Raw genomic sequence first — 9,586 nt, 5'->3', positions numbered from 1 at the left:
AAAGGAAAAACAAATACACTTCCTATTGTAGCTGGAAAATTCAACACCATTATTCCAGTAATTGATAGACCAAGGAAGCAGAAAAGCAGTAAGGATATAGCTGACCTGAACTACTCTAACAATGAACTTGATGTAATAGAAATTTATAAAAAAGCCCCATCAAAGAACAGCAGAACACATATCTTTCTTAAGCTCACATACAACACTCAGTAGGATAGAATGCCGTATAGGACTTCAACATAACAAATTTACAAGAAAAGAAATCACACAAACCATGTTCTTAGACCACCAGATGATAAACTAGAAGTTAATAACAGAATGATAACTGAAAATCTCTCCAAAATTTAAAAAGAAAACAACCCAGTTATAAATAAGACACAACCAAAGAAGACTCTACCCAGTCACTGAGCTGCCACCAGGACTCAGCAGCCTCTTCCTGAAGGCCCCTCGCTTCCCCACGCTCGGTCCCCCATGCCCATCTAGGAAAAGGAATCCTATCATATGTCCACTGTCCAGAACCTCCACTCTTTCCTCCCCTTTGCTGGTGCAAGTAAGGGTGATGACCTGCTTCCCGCTGACACTGAGGATTATATCCATATAAGAGTTCAACAGAGAAATGGCAAAAAGACCCTTACTATTGTTCAAGGGATCACTGATGATTAAGGTAAAAAGAAATTAGTGAAGGCATTTAAGAAGAAATTTGCCTGCAATGGTACTATAATTGAGCATCCAGAATATGGAGAAGTAATTGAGCTAGGGGGTGACCAGCTAAGAACATATGCCAGTTCCTTGTAGAGATTGAACTGGCTAAGGACGATCAGCTGAAGGTTCGTGGGTGTAAAGTGCTTGTGGCTCACTGAAGCTTATGTGAGAATTTACTTGCAACGAGTAAAATTTCCCCTTTGTCCCTTGTCACAAGTTTAAAAACCTCACAGCTTGTATAATGTAACCATTTGGGGTCTGCTTTTAACTTGGACTAGTGTAACTCCTTCATGCAATAAACTGAAAAGAGCCAAAAAAAGAAGTCTCTAAAGAAATCAAAACATTCAAAATGACAATACATTTATTAATCCCTGTGAAAAACATAATATATTATAACCAGAATATCCACTTTATTGATAGGAAAAAATTTCGTTAAGAGGCTTAGCACTGTTTTTCACCTGCTCACATGTTATCTGGGCACATCTGAAATGCTGGCAGGTAGGCAGGCCACATGGGACCTACTGACTATAGTTTTCATCACGGTCATAGAGGATTTAGGCAGAGAATTACCAAGCAGAAGTGCATGGAAAAACTGCATGGGGTGGGGCATGGGGAATAGCAAATTTAATTACATAGGGAGTGACAAGAAAGGAGATCAAGAATCCCAGAAGTGAATCACAGGAGATATTTTCCCATACTCAAGCTAGGTATTTGTTAGGCTTTATTCTGAAAACAACAGGGAACCATTGAGGGTTATAGAGCAAGAGAAGGGTCATTGTCACTTTGGTAGCTAATATCACAGAAGGTAGGATGGTCTTCCCTTGGCCAAACTTTAAGCCCTCACTGCCTCTGTCCCTAAGGCTCAATGCTCCCACATAGTAGCCTCTGTTCGTAGGTATCACTCATGAAGGAAGTGGGACCACACCTATGGTGCATCTTACAAGGGTACATGTGAAACTTACTAAATGTAGAATATAAATGTCTTAACACAATAACTAAGAAAATGACATGAAGGCTATGTTAACCAGTTTGATGAAAATATTTCAAATTGTATATAAAACCAGCACATTATCACATGACTGCATTAATGTACACAGCTATGATTTAATTAAAAAAAAAAAGAAATCAAAACATATTGTCAATTAAATAAAAATGAAAATACAACTTATCAAAATGTGTGGGGTATAGGGAAAGTTACTCAGAGAGGAAAATCTATAGCATGAAATTCATACAGCAGAGAAGAAAAAAAATCTAAAACCAATAGCCCAAGTTTCTATTTATAAAACTAGACAAAGAAGCCAATTTAAGCCAGAAGCAAGCAGAAGAAAAGAAATGATAAAAATTAGAGCAGAAATCGATGACAGAGGAAACAGGAAAACAGCAGAGAATGTCAGCAAAATAAAAAGCTGTTTCTTTGAAAAGATTGATAAACTTGATAAACCATTAGCCAGGCTAATCGAGAAAATGAGAGGAAAGAGCCTAATTACATCAGAAACAAAAGAGAGGTCATCACTATTGTTCCTGTGGATGTCAAAGGGATAATAGAAAGAAAATAAGCCTACAAATTTGATAATATAGATAATACCTTCCCCAGACACAAAACACCAAACTCGCACAGGAAAAAAAAATGTTTGAATAGATACAATACACTCATATATCCATACAAATACATGTATAAATAATGAATGTGTAAGATATTTGTCATATATGATATACGAATATATGCTAACTCATCATAAACACATATGTAATAATACATAGTATTTTGTTTATTTTTACATATGAAATTGAATTCATAATTGATAACTTTCAAAAAAGAAAGCATCAAGCCAGATAGTTTCTCAGATGAATTCTACCAAACACTGAATAAGAAATAAGAATTTTTCACAATCTTTTCAAAAAAATAGAAGCAGAAGAAATACTTTTTAACTCGTTCTATGAGGGTAACATTACCTTAACACAAATCCAGGTCGGGACATTACAAAAAAGAAAATTATAGACCAATCACACTCATGAACACAGATGTAAAAATCCTCAATAAAATGTCAGCATATCAAATTCAACAGTGTATGAAAATAATTATATAATTATTTTTATATAATTATATATTAATAATTATATAACCAATTATATAACCAACCAAGTGACCAAATGATACTTATTCTAGATATGCAGTTTTGTTCAACATTTGTAAATCATTCAGGGTAATTTACCATCTCTTTTGGCTAAAAAAGAAAAATCCTATCAATTGACACAGCAAAAGCATTTTACACAATCTAGCACCCATTCATTATAAAAACTTAGCAAAATAGGAATAGAGGGAATCTTCCTTAAATAGTTGAAGAACATCTCTGAGGATTGCACAGCTAACATCTACTTAGTGGTCAAAACTGGTCACTTTTCCCCTTAGATCAGAAACAGGACAAGAGTATCCTCTCTCACAAACCCTATCTGATGGTATTCGAAGTCCTAGCTTTGCAATATGACAAGATGAAGAAATAAAAACAATACAGATCACAAAGCATGAAGTAAAATTGCCTATATTCACAGATAATATAGGCAACCTCAAAGAAGAAGAGGGAGCAAGGTGGAGACTGAGTAACAGTGTCTTTGCAACCGTGTGCAGTGAGATTGGGGAGAGAAGGCTCCAGGCATCTCTAGCTGTGGGCTCTCCCCAGAAACATCCCTTTCGGGATGCAGGGAGACGGCGAGAGACTTCTGGACCCTGGGAGGAGGACAAAAGCAGTGAGAAGTGGCACGTGGTTCCCTTCAGTGGGTCTGAGGCTGTGGCTGCCACAGCTATAACCACAATAGCAGGGAGACTGCAAATAGAGAAGGCCTTCCCTGTGGGATGTTTTGTTTTTTTGGACTTGGGCACTTGATTGAACTACCTTGGGAGAATTTGGGCGAGAGTGCGGATGACTTTAAATGTTGTCTAGGGCCCCAGACTGAGCTGCTGAGCCCGAACAGAGCTAATATTGTTTGGCTGGGGGCCACGTGCCCAGCCATTGTGGGAGAACTGCCCCTGCAGGCTCTGCCCTCAGGGTCACAGACCAAGGCTTGGGCTGAGAGAGCTTGGGCAAGTGATCTAGTGACTCAGCAGTGCCAAAGGCCAGGACTGAGATGCTGGGGAAGAATGGAGATTTCATGTTTGGCAGGAGCAGGTCTGCCTTGCAGCCTCAGCCCTCAAGGCATACAGTGAGACCTGTTTTAGTGCACTGGATAACTGGGCAGCCACTTCAGGAGAGATGCCAGTGACAAGTGCTCTCCTAGGAAAGCTTCTGCTTAGTCAAAGTTAACAGATTAAAGTGTCTTTTAAGCGGGCTGAAGGGACATTTAGGATCCCAATCCTGCAGGGTTCGAGAAATCAGCAGAAGCCTCTAGTCTCCATCTCATACAGTTGTATCAGCATTGTGATTAACATCTCATACCCCAGAAGATCACCTGTTTCCCAGATAATATTCAGCAAGATATATATACTGCTTTGGTTTGGGTGTTTTTTTTTTTTTATTTCAACATTTTCCCTCTAGATTTTTCTTTTTTTTTTCCTTTTCTTTCTTCATTTTTCTAGTTTAAATATAATTTCCATTGTTTCCTTCATTAATAATAAGAATTTCATTTTTGCTAGTGTTTCTGCCCCTATCATTTGGGTTTTCCCACAATTTTAATCCCATAAGGTTTTCTGTTTGTTTGGTTGGTTTGATTTATAGTATTTTTGTCTTTCCTCTCTATTTGGGGTACCATGTCTTCTCAGACTCGCAAAGAACTGCTGACCTCATGGGAATCACCCAACCCAGCACCCCCAGAGGTTGGGAGTTTTTAAGGTTGGGTCAAAGTACCCTACTGTACACCTTTATTACTCCTGTCTCCCTCTTTCTGTGCCTCTATTCTTTTTGTCCATAATTCCCTTTTACTCACTCCCTTGCCTTTCTCTTTTTTCTTTCTTTTAAAACTTTTTTTTTTCTTCTTGCTCTTCAATCTTCTCATCCTTTTGATCCTGTACCAAAAGGGCTCATCAAAACCTTAGGCCAAAGGCATGGTAACTTAAAGAGCAAGAAGAAGTGAAAGGAAAATTAGGGTAAGGAAACAGGTAAAAGAAAACACTCATGAGGAAGAATCAGCAGAAAAATCCTGGCAACATTAAAAATCAGTCCAGAGCTACCATCCCCAAGGGAGCGTGAGGTAGCGATTGCAGAGGATTCCATCTATAAAGAAATGTTAGAAATAACAGAAGGGTAATTTAAAATACACATGAAAACAATGAAAGAAATTGCTGAGAAAGTGAAAAATAACCAAAAAACAATGAAGGAAATTGCTGGGAAAGTGGAAAATAACCAAAAGGAAATCCAAAAACAGAATCAAATAAGAGATGATTGATATGAAAAATATAGAAAGGATATATCTGAGCTGAAAGAATTGAAGCCGTCAATTAGGGAACTTAAAGATGCAATAGAAAGTATCAACAACAGATCAGACCATGCAGAAGAAAGAATCTCAGAGGTAGAGGACAAAGCTCTTGAGATAACTCAGATAGTTAAAGAGGCAGAAAAGAAGAAAGAGAAAGCAGAACATTCACTGACAGAATTATGGGATTTTATGAAGCGTTCAAACATATGAATTATAGGTATTCCAGAAGGGGAAGAAGAATACCCCAGGGGAATGGAAGCCATGCTAGAGAATATTATAATGAAATTTTCCAAAATATCACCAAAGATTCTGACACACTCCTTTCAGAGGGATATCGGACCCCAGGTCGCCTCAACTCTAAACATAAGTTTTCAAATCATAGAAACTATGTAGAGTAAATGGCAAAACATCAATGAATGAAACCAAAGACCTAAATAAATGGAGATGTTACATATAACATACTCATTTACATAAGTATATAATAAATATTACATATATTTAAATATTTTGTATAGATAGATAGATATAATACCTACAATCAGCCTTTGCACTCTTAGCTATTTACCCAACTGTTTTTAAAACTTATACGCACACAAACACACAAAAACCATGCACAGGGTTCTTTATGAAAAAGAAACTCATTACTCTGTATTTTTTTTTCACACTCAAGTCAAATTCAAATCTTTTACAAAGGTCTCCCCTTACCTGTGGCTTTGTTTTTCATGGTTTCAGTTACCTACCATCAGCTCTGGTCTGTAAATATTAGATATTCTGTTGTATTTTACATATACATTGATGTGAGCAATTCGGGGAAGTACTGGTTTAAGCCAGTGATCCCTAAAAGGTGTCCCATAACCAGGAGCACCACCATCATCTGGGAACCTATTAGAAATACAAGTCATTGAAACTCACCCAGACCTACTGAATCAGAAACTATGGAAATGGGACCAGAAACCTGTCTTCTAATAAGACCTCCAGGGAAGTCTGATGAGCTAACATTTAAACAATAGGAGGTTTCAGCAAAAGGATGGCTCTGGATAGATGCCTTGCATCAAAAGCATCTAGACTATTTTTTTGTACTTTCTGTGGGGAGGGGGGGCAGTGAAGAAGAAGAAGACTGATGAGAACTTGTAGCCCTGAAATTTCCATAGGATGGTGAGGAATAAATGTTACAGGAGCAATCTCCTAAACCAGGGGAGGTGGAAGAAGGCATGGCTGAGATCCAAGACGCTAGCAGCATCACAAGGAAACAAGGAGGGGCAAAGTGGCAGCATGGCAGACCAACCAGTCTAGCAGAGACCCAGCACACGAGGCTGGCTCAGTGAGCTTCCCACGTTGCCCAGTCATTCTTCTGTGAGATAGAAGGGGAATATAAAACAGTTAAGGCGAAAGGGATATAAACAGTTAGGGAGCAGCTCTTACAAAGATGGTGAAGCTTACACTCTGTGAACATGGATATGAAATAAGCCATTTCCCCTACTTAATTTTGAAGATTATATTACCCCAAATCTTCTTTCTACCCCAAACCCTCACTTAAAGATCATTAGTAAGGTATAGATAGATTTTTAAGAAAGAAAGAAAAAACAATTTGCAAAGCTGTAGAGAATGGACCTATTGTAATGCAGCAACATAAAGCTACCTGACTTATTTTGTTATTAGATTATTTAGAAAATATTTTTAAATAAAAGATCATTACTTCATATTTCCTTTGTCTAATAGCCTTTAAAACTGGGGAAGTTTGTATCAAAATATTCTCTTTGAAGAGACCAGAAATGTTGCAGTGACAAACTAAAACCACTTGAGGACAGTAAAATCACATTCTTCACCTGTATAGCACAGATGATTTCACCATAACCTCTAAATTTATGAGTTAGCCAGAATACTTCTTTTTGTAGTTCTACCTTTGTCTGGAGTTATTTTTATCCAACTGCCTGGTTCATATTTCTAGACAGTTTCACAAATGTAAGTCAAACAAAAAAAATTTTTAAGCTCACATTCCTTTTATTTCTTTCATCAGCAATATTTTTGTGGTGGCTTACAACTGATGTAATTCTGACACATTGCTCAGGTAGGTCATAGGTTCAATTTATTCACCTCAGATAGTCTTTATGGTTTGCAACTATATTACAACATTCATTCATTTATGTAGCCAAGAATGTATGTGTGTTTACCCACAGAAGTTTAAATAAATAAAAATTATTGTTAACCATTACAATGAACAAGCAGAATTCTTCAGGGATCTTTCACAATCTACCTTTATTCTTTCCCAGCACATCCCTGCAAATACATGTGGGCTTCTTTTTCACTGCTGCTTTGGATAAAATCTTGGGGAAGTCCATAATTTTTTGGACGCCAAAAACAGGTTTTTAGTTGTGTTCACTTCCTCCAAATTGTTTCACTTCAGTACCTAACATGCCTATCTCTCCACGACACTTGAAATTCTAAATTTTGTGTAAAGTTAAACTTCTCCCCTTCCTTGTGTCTGCTTTCCTCCAGAAATCTGCAGTTTCTAGAAGTAGGGAGAAGTAAGGAGTGGGAAGAAGTAGGGAGGTGTCACACACCTTCTGGCCCATATTTACCTGGTTTCTATTCTTCTTCCCACTCACCTACTAATGTGTCTCATTCCCTGATAGTTGAAAAGAAGGAGAGAGAAAAAAGGTAAAGAGCAGAAAAGGGTAAAGAGCAACATCTCTGTAGTCTGACCTTGTTTTTCTTGGGCTGTGGCAGAAACTTCAATCTATCTGTTTCTCCCATGGCCACTTGTGGTGGGCTTTTGTGAGCTGGGTGACTCTATTACTGAGTCAGGAACACTTTCATGGATGTGAAATCTATATAGATGGTCAGGACCTCATGCCTAAAGGGATTTAATGATTTAGTGCTTTGTTGTTGTGTTTATATAATTTTTAATAATTTTTGATCAAGAGACATTGCATTTTCATTTTCCACTGGATCTCACAAATTATAAAGCTGGTCCTGACCGAGCTCCTCCAACTGCAGCTCTATTTCAGGGCAGGGTCTCTCCTTCCACTGACAATTTATAATCTCCCTTCTGATTTTTTCTGATCAGATTTTGTCTAGGGCAGAAATTTATTTGGGCCAGGTCCCATGAATAAAGATCACAAACCGATGTCTCTACTGAGGTTCTTTTGTTCTAAAAAAGCAAACACCTATTGGAAGTACAGCTACTGTAAACCTTTCTTCTAGAGTCACAAGCCAGCTCAGCCAACTCTCCTTAGTGACTTTATCATTGGGCACAAATATGAGAATTTTATTATGTCTCTAAGCCACAATGGACCCATTTAGGATTTTCATTTATTCCTTAACGCTCCTCTCACTGAATGTGAGTGAGGCAGAGAATCACACTCTCCTCTGCCAGATAATTGTCAACAACTCCTCTCCTAACTCCGCCTTAACTGTTTTATATCCATGAGGCCAGTGAAAAGCTATTGATCAAAACATTGGTTTTGGGCCCTCCCATTCAAGGTCTGCATAGGGAATCTAGTCTTGTGTTGAAAGTTGCAAGTTCTGGTGGCGCCTGTGGCTCAAGGAGTAGGGCGCCAGTCCCATATGCTGGAGGTGGCGGGTTCAAACCCAGCCCCGGCCAAAAAAAAAAAAAGAAAGTTGCAAGTTCTTGTTCCATGTTGTTCTGTTGTCAGCCTTTACGAAACTCAACAGAAACAGAAAGAGTCTCAATACAATCACATCACTTAAAAGGCCAACATTTTACTCAAGATTAGATAGTTTGAAATTTAAATATTTATTTGAGAAACATTTTAAATAGTCCCAACAACATAAAGAAAATCATACAGTCATTAATAGGAGAGAGAAATTAGATTCAACAAATATTTTTAGCATCTCCTCTGCGTAGTCACCAGAATAACTTCTGCTGACATCTAAATTAAACAGACAGCCCCACAGTCTCAGGGAGCTCACAGAAACTGAAAACGCAAACACAGCTTTCCGAAGTAACGTGTGAAAATAAAGTTAGATCATATGCAATGATATCACTGAGAGGAGAGTAAATAAAACTTTTGGGGGGAAATAATAAACAGTTTGCCAAAGTTAATACTCAATCTGGATTACGAAATGAAAAAGACATGTTCAGCAAAAATATAGAGAATGATGTCAAAGCTAGAGACAGTAAAGCAGAGGCTACAACAGTAATTCAGGTGGTATAATGAGGGCCTGAACTAAACCAGGGTCTGTGGGGAAAGAAGAAAAAAGCGTAAAAAGGGGGAAAAATTAGAGAAATTAGTGACCAACTAGATGACAAAGAAGGAAAAGCTGAAAAATAATTCTAGGCAAAAAAGATTCAAAATACCTGTCCTACAGAATACAAAGGAATATTAAAATTTGGCTTTTCTGTATATAAATACATATGAATTCATTTTAATTAAATTATCAAATAGTACAAATATGTTTTTAAAATTGAGCATATGTTTTATGTAATATAGTCAATGTTGGGTAAGTAACTAGC

The 9,586-nt window shown here is 37.6% G+C and overlaps 1 pseudogene; it reads left to right on the top strand.

Moving 5' to 3' along the window:
• The first annotated feature begins 501 nt into the window (after positions 1-501).
• LOC128591431 (eukaryotic translation initiation factor 1-like) lies at positions 502-860 on the top strand (annotated as a pseudogene).
• Positions 861-9,586: the final 8,726 nt, after the last annotated feature.

The sequence above is a fragment of the Nycticebus coucang genome, chromosome 8 (assembly GCF_027406575.1).
Source record: "Nycticebus coucang isolate mNycCou1 chromosome 8, mNycCou1.pri, whole genome shotgun sequence".
Taxonomy (NCBI): domain Eukaryota; kingdom Metazoa; phylum Chordata; class Mammalia; order Primates; family Lorisidae; genus Nycticebus; species Nycticebus coucang.
Note: the sequence above shows the minus strand (reverse complement) of the source record. Positions and strands in the feature narration are given on the sequence as shown.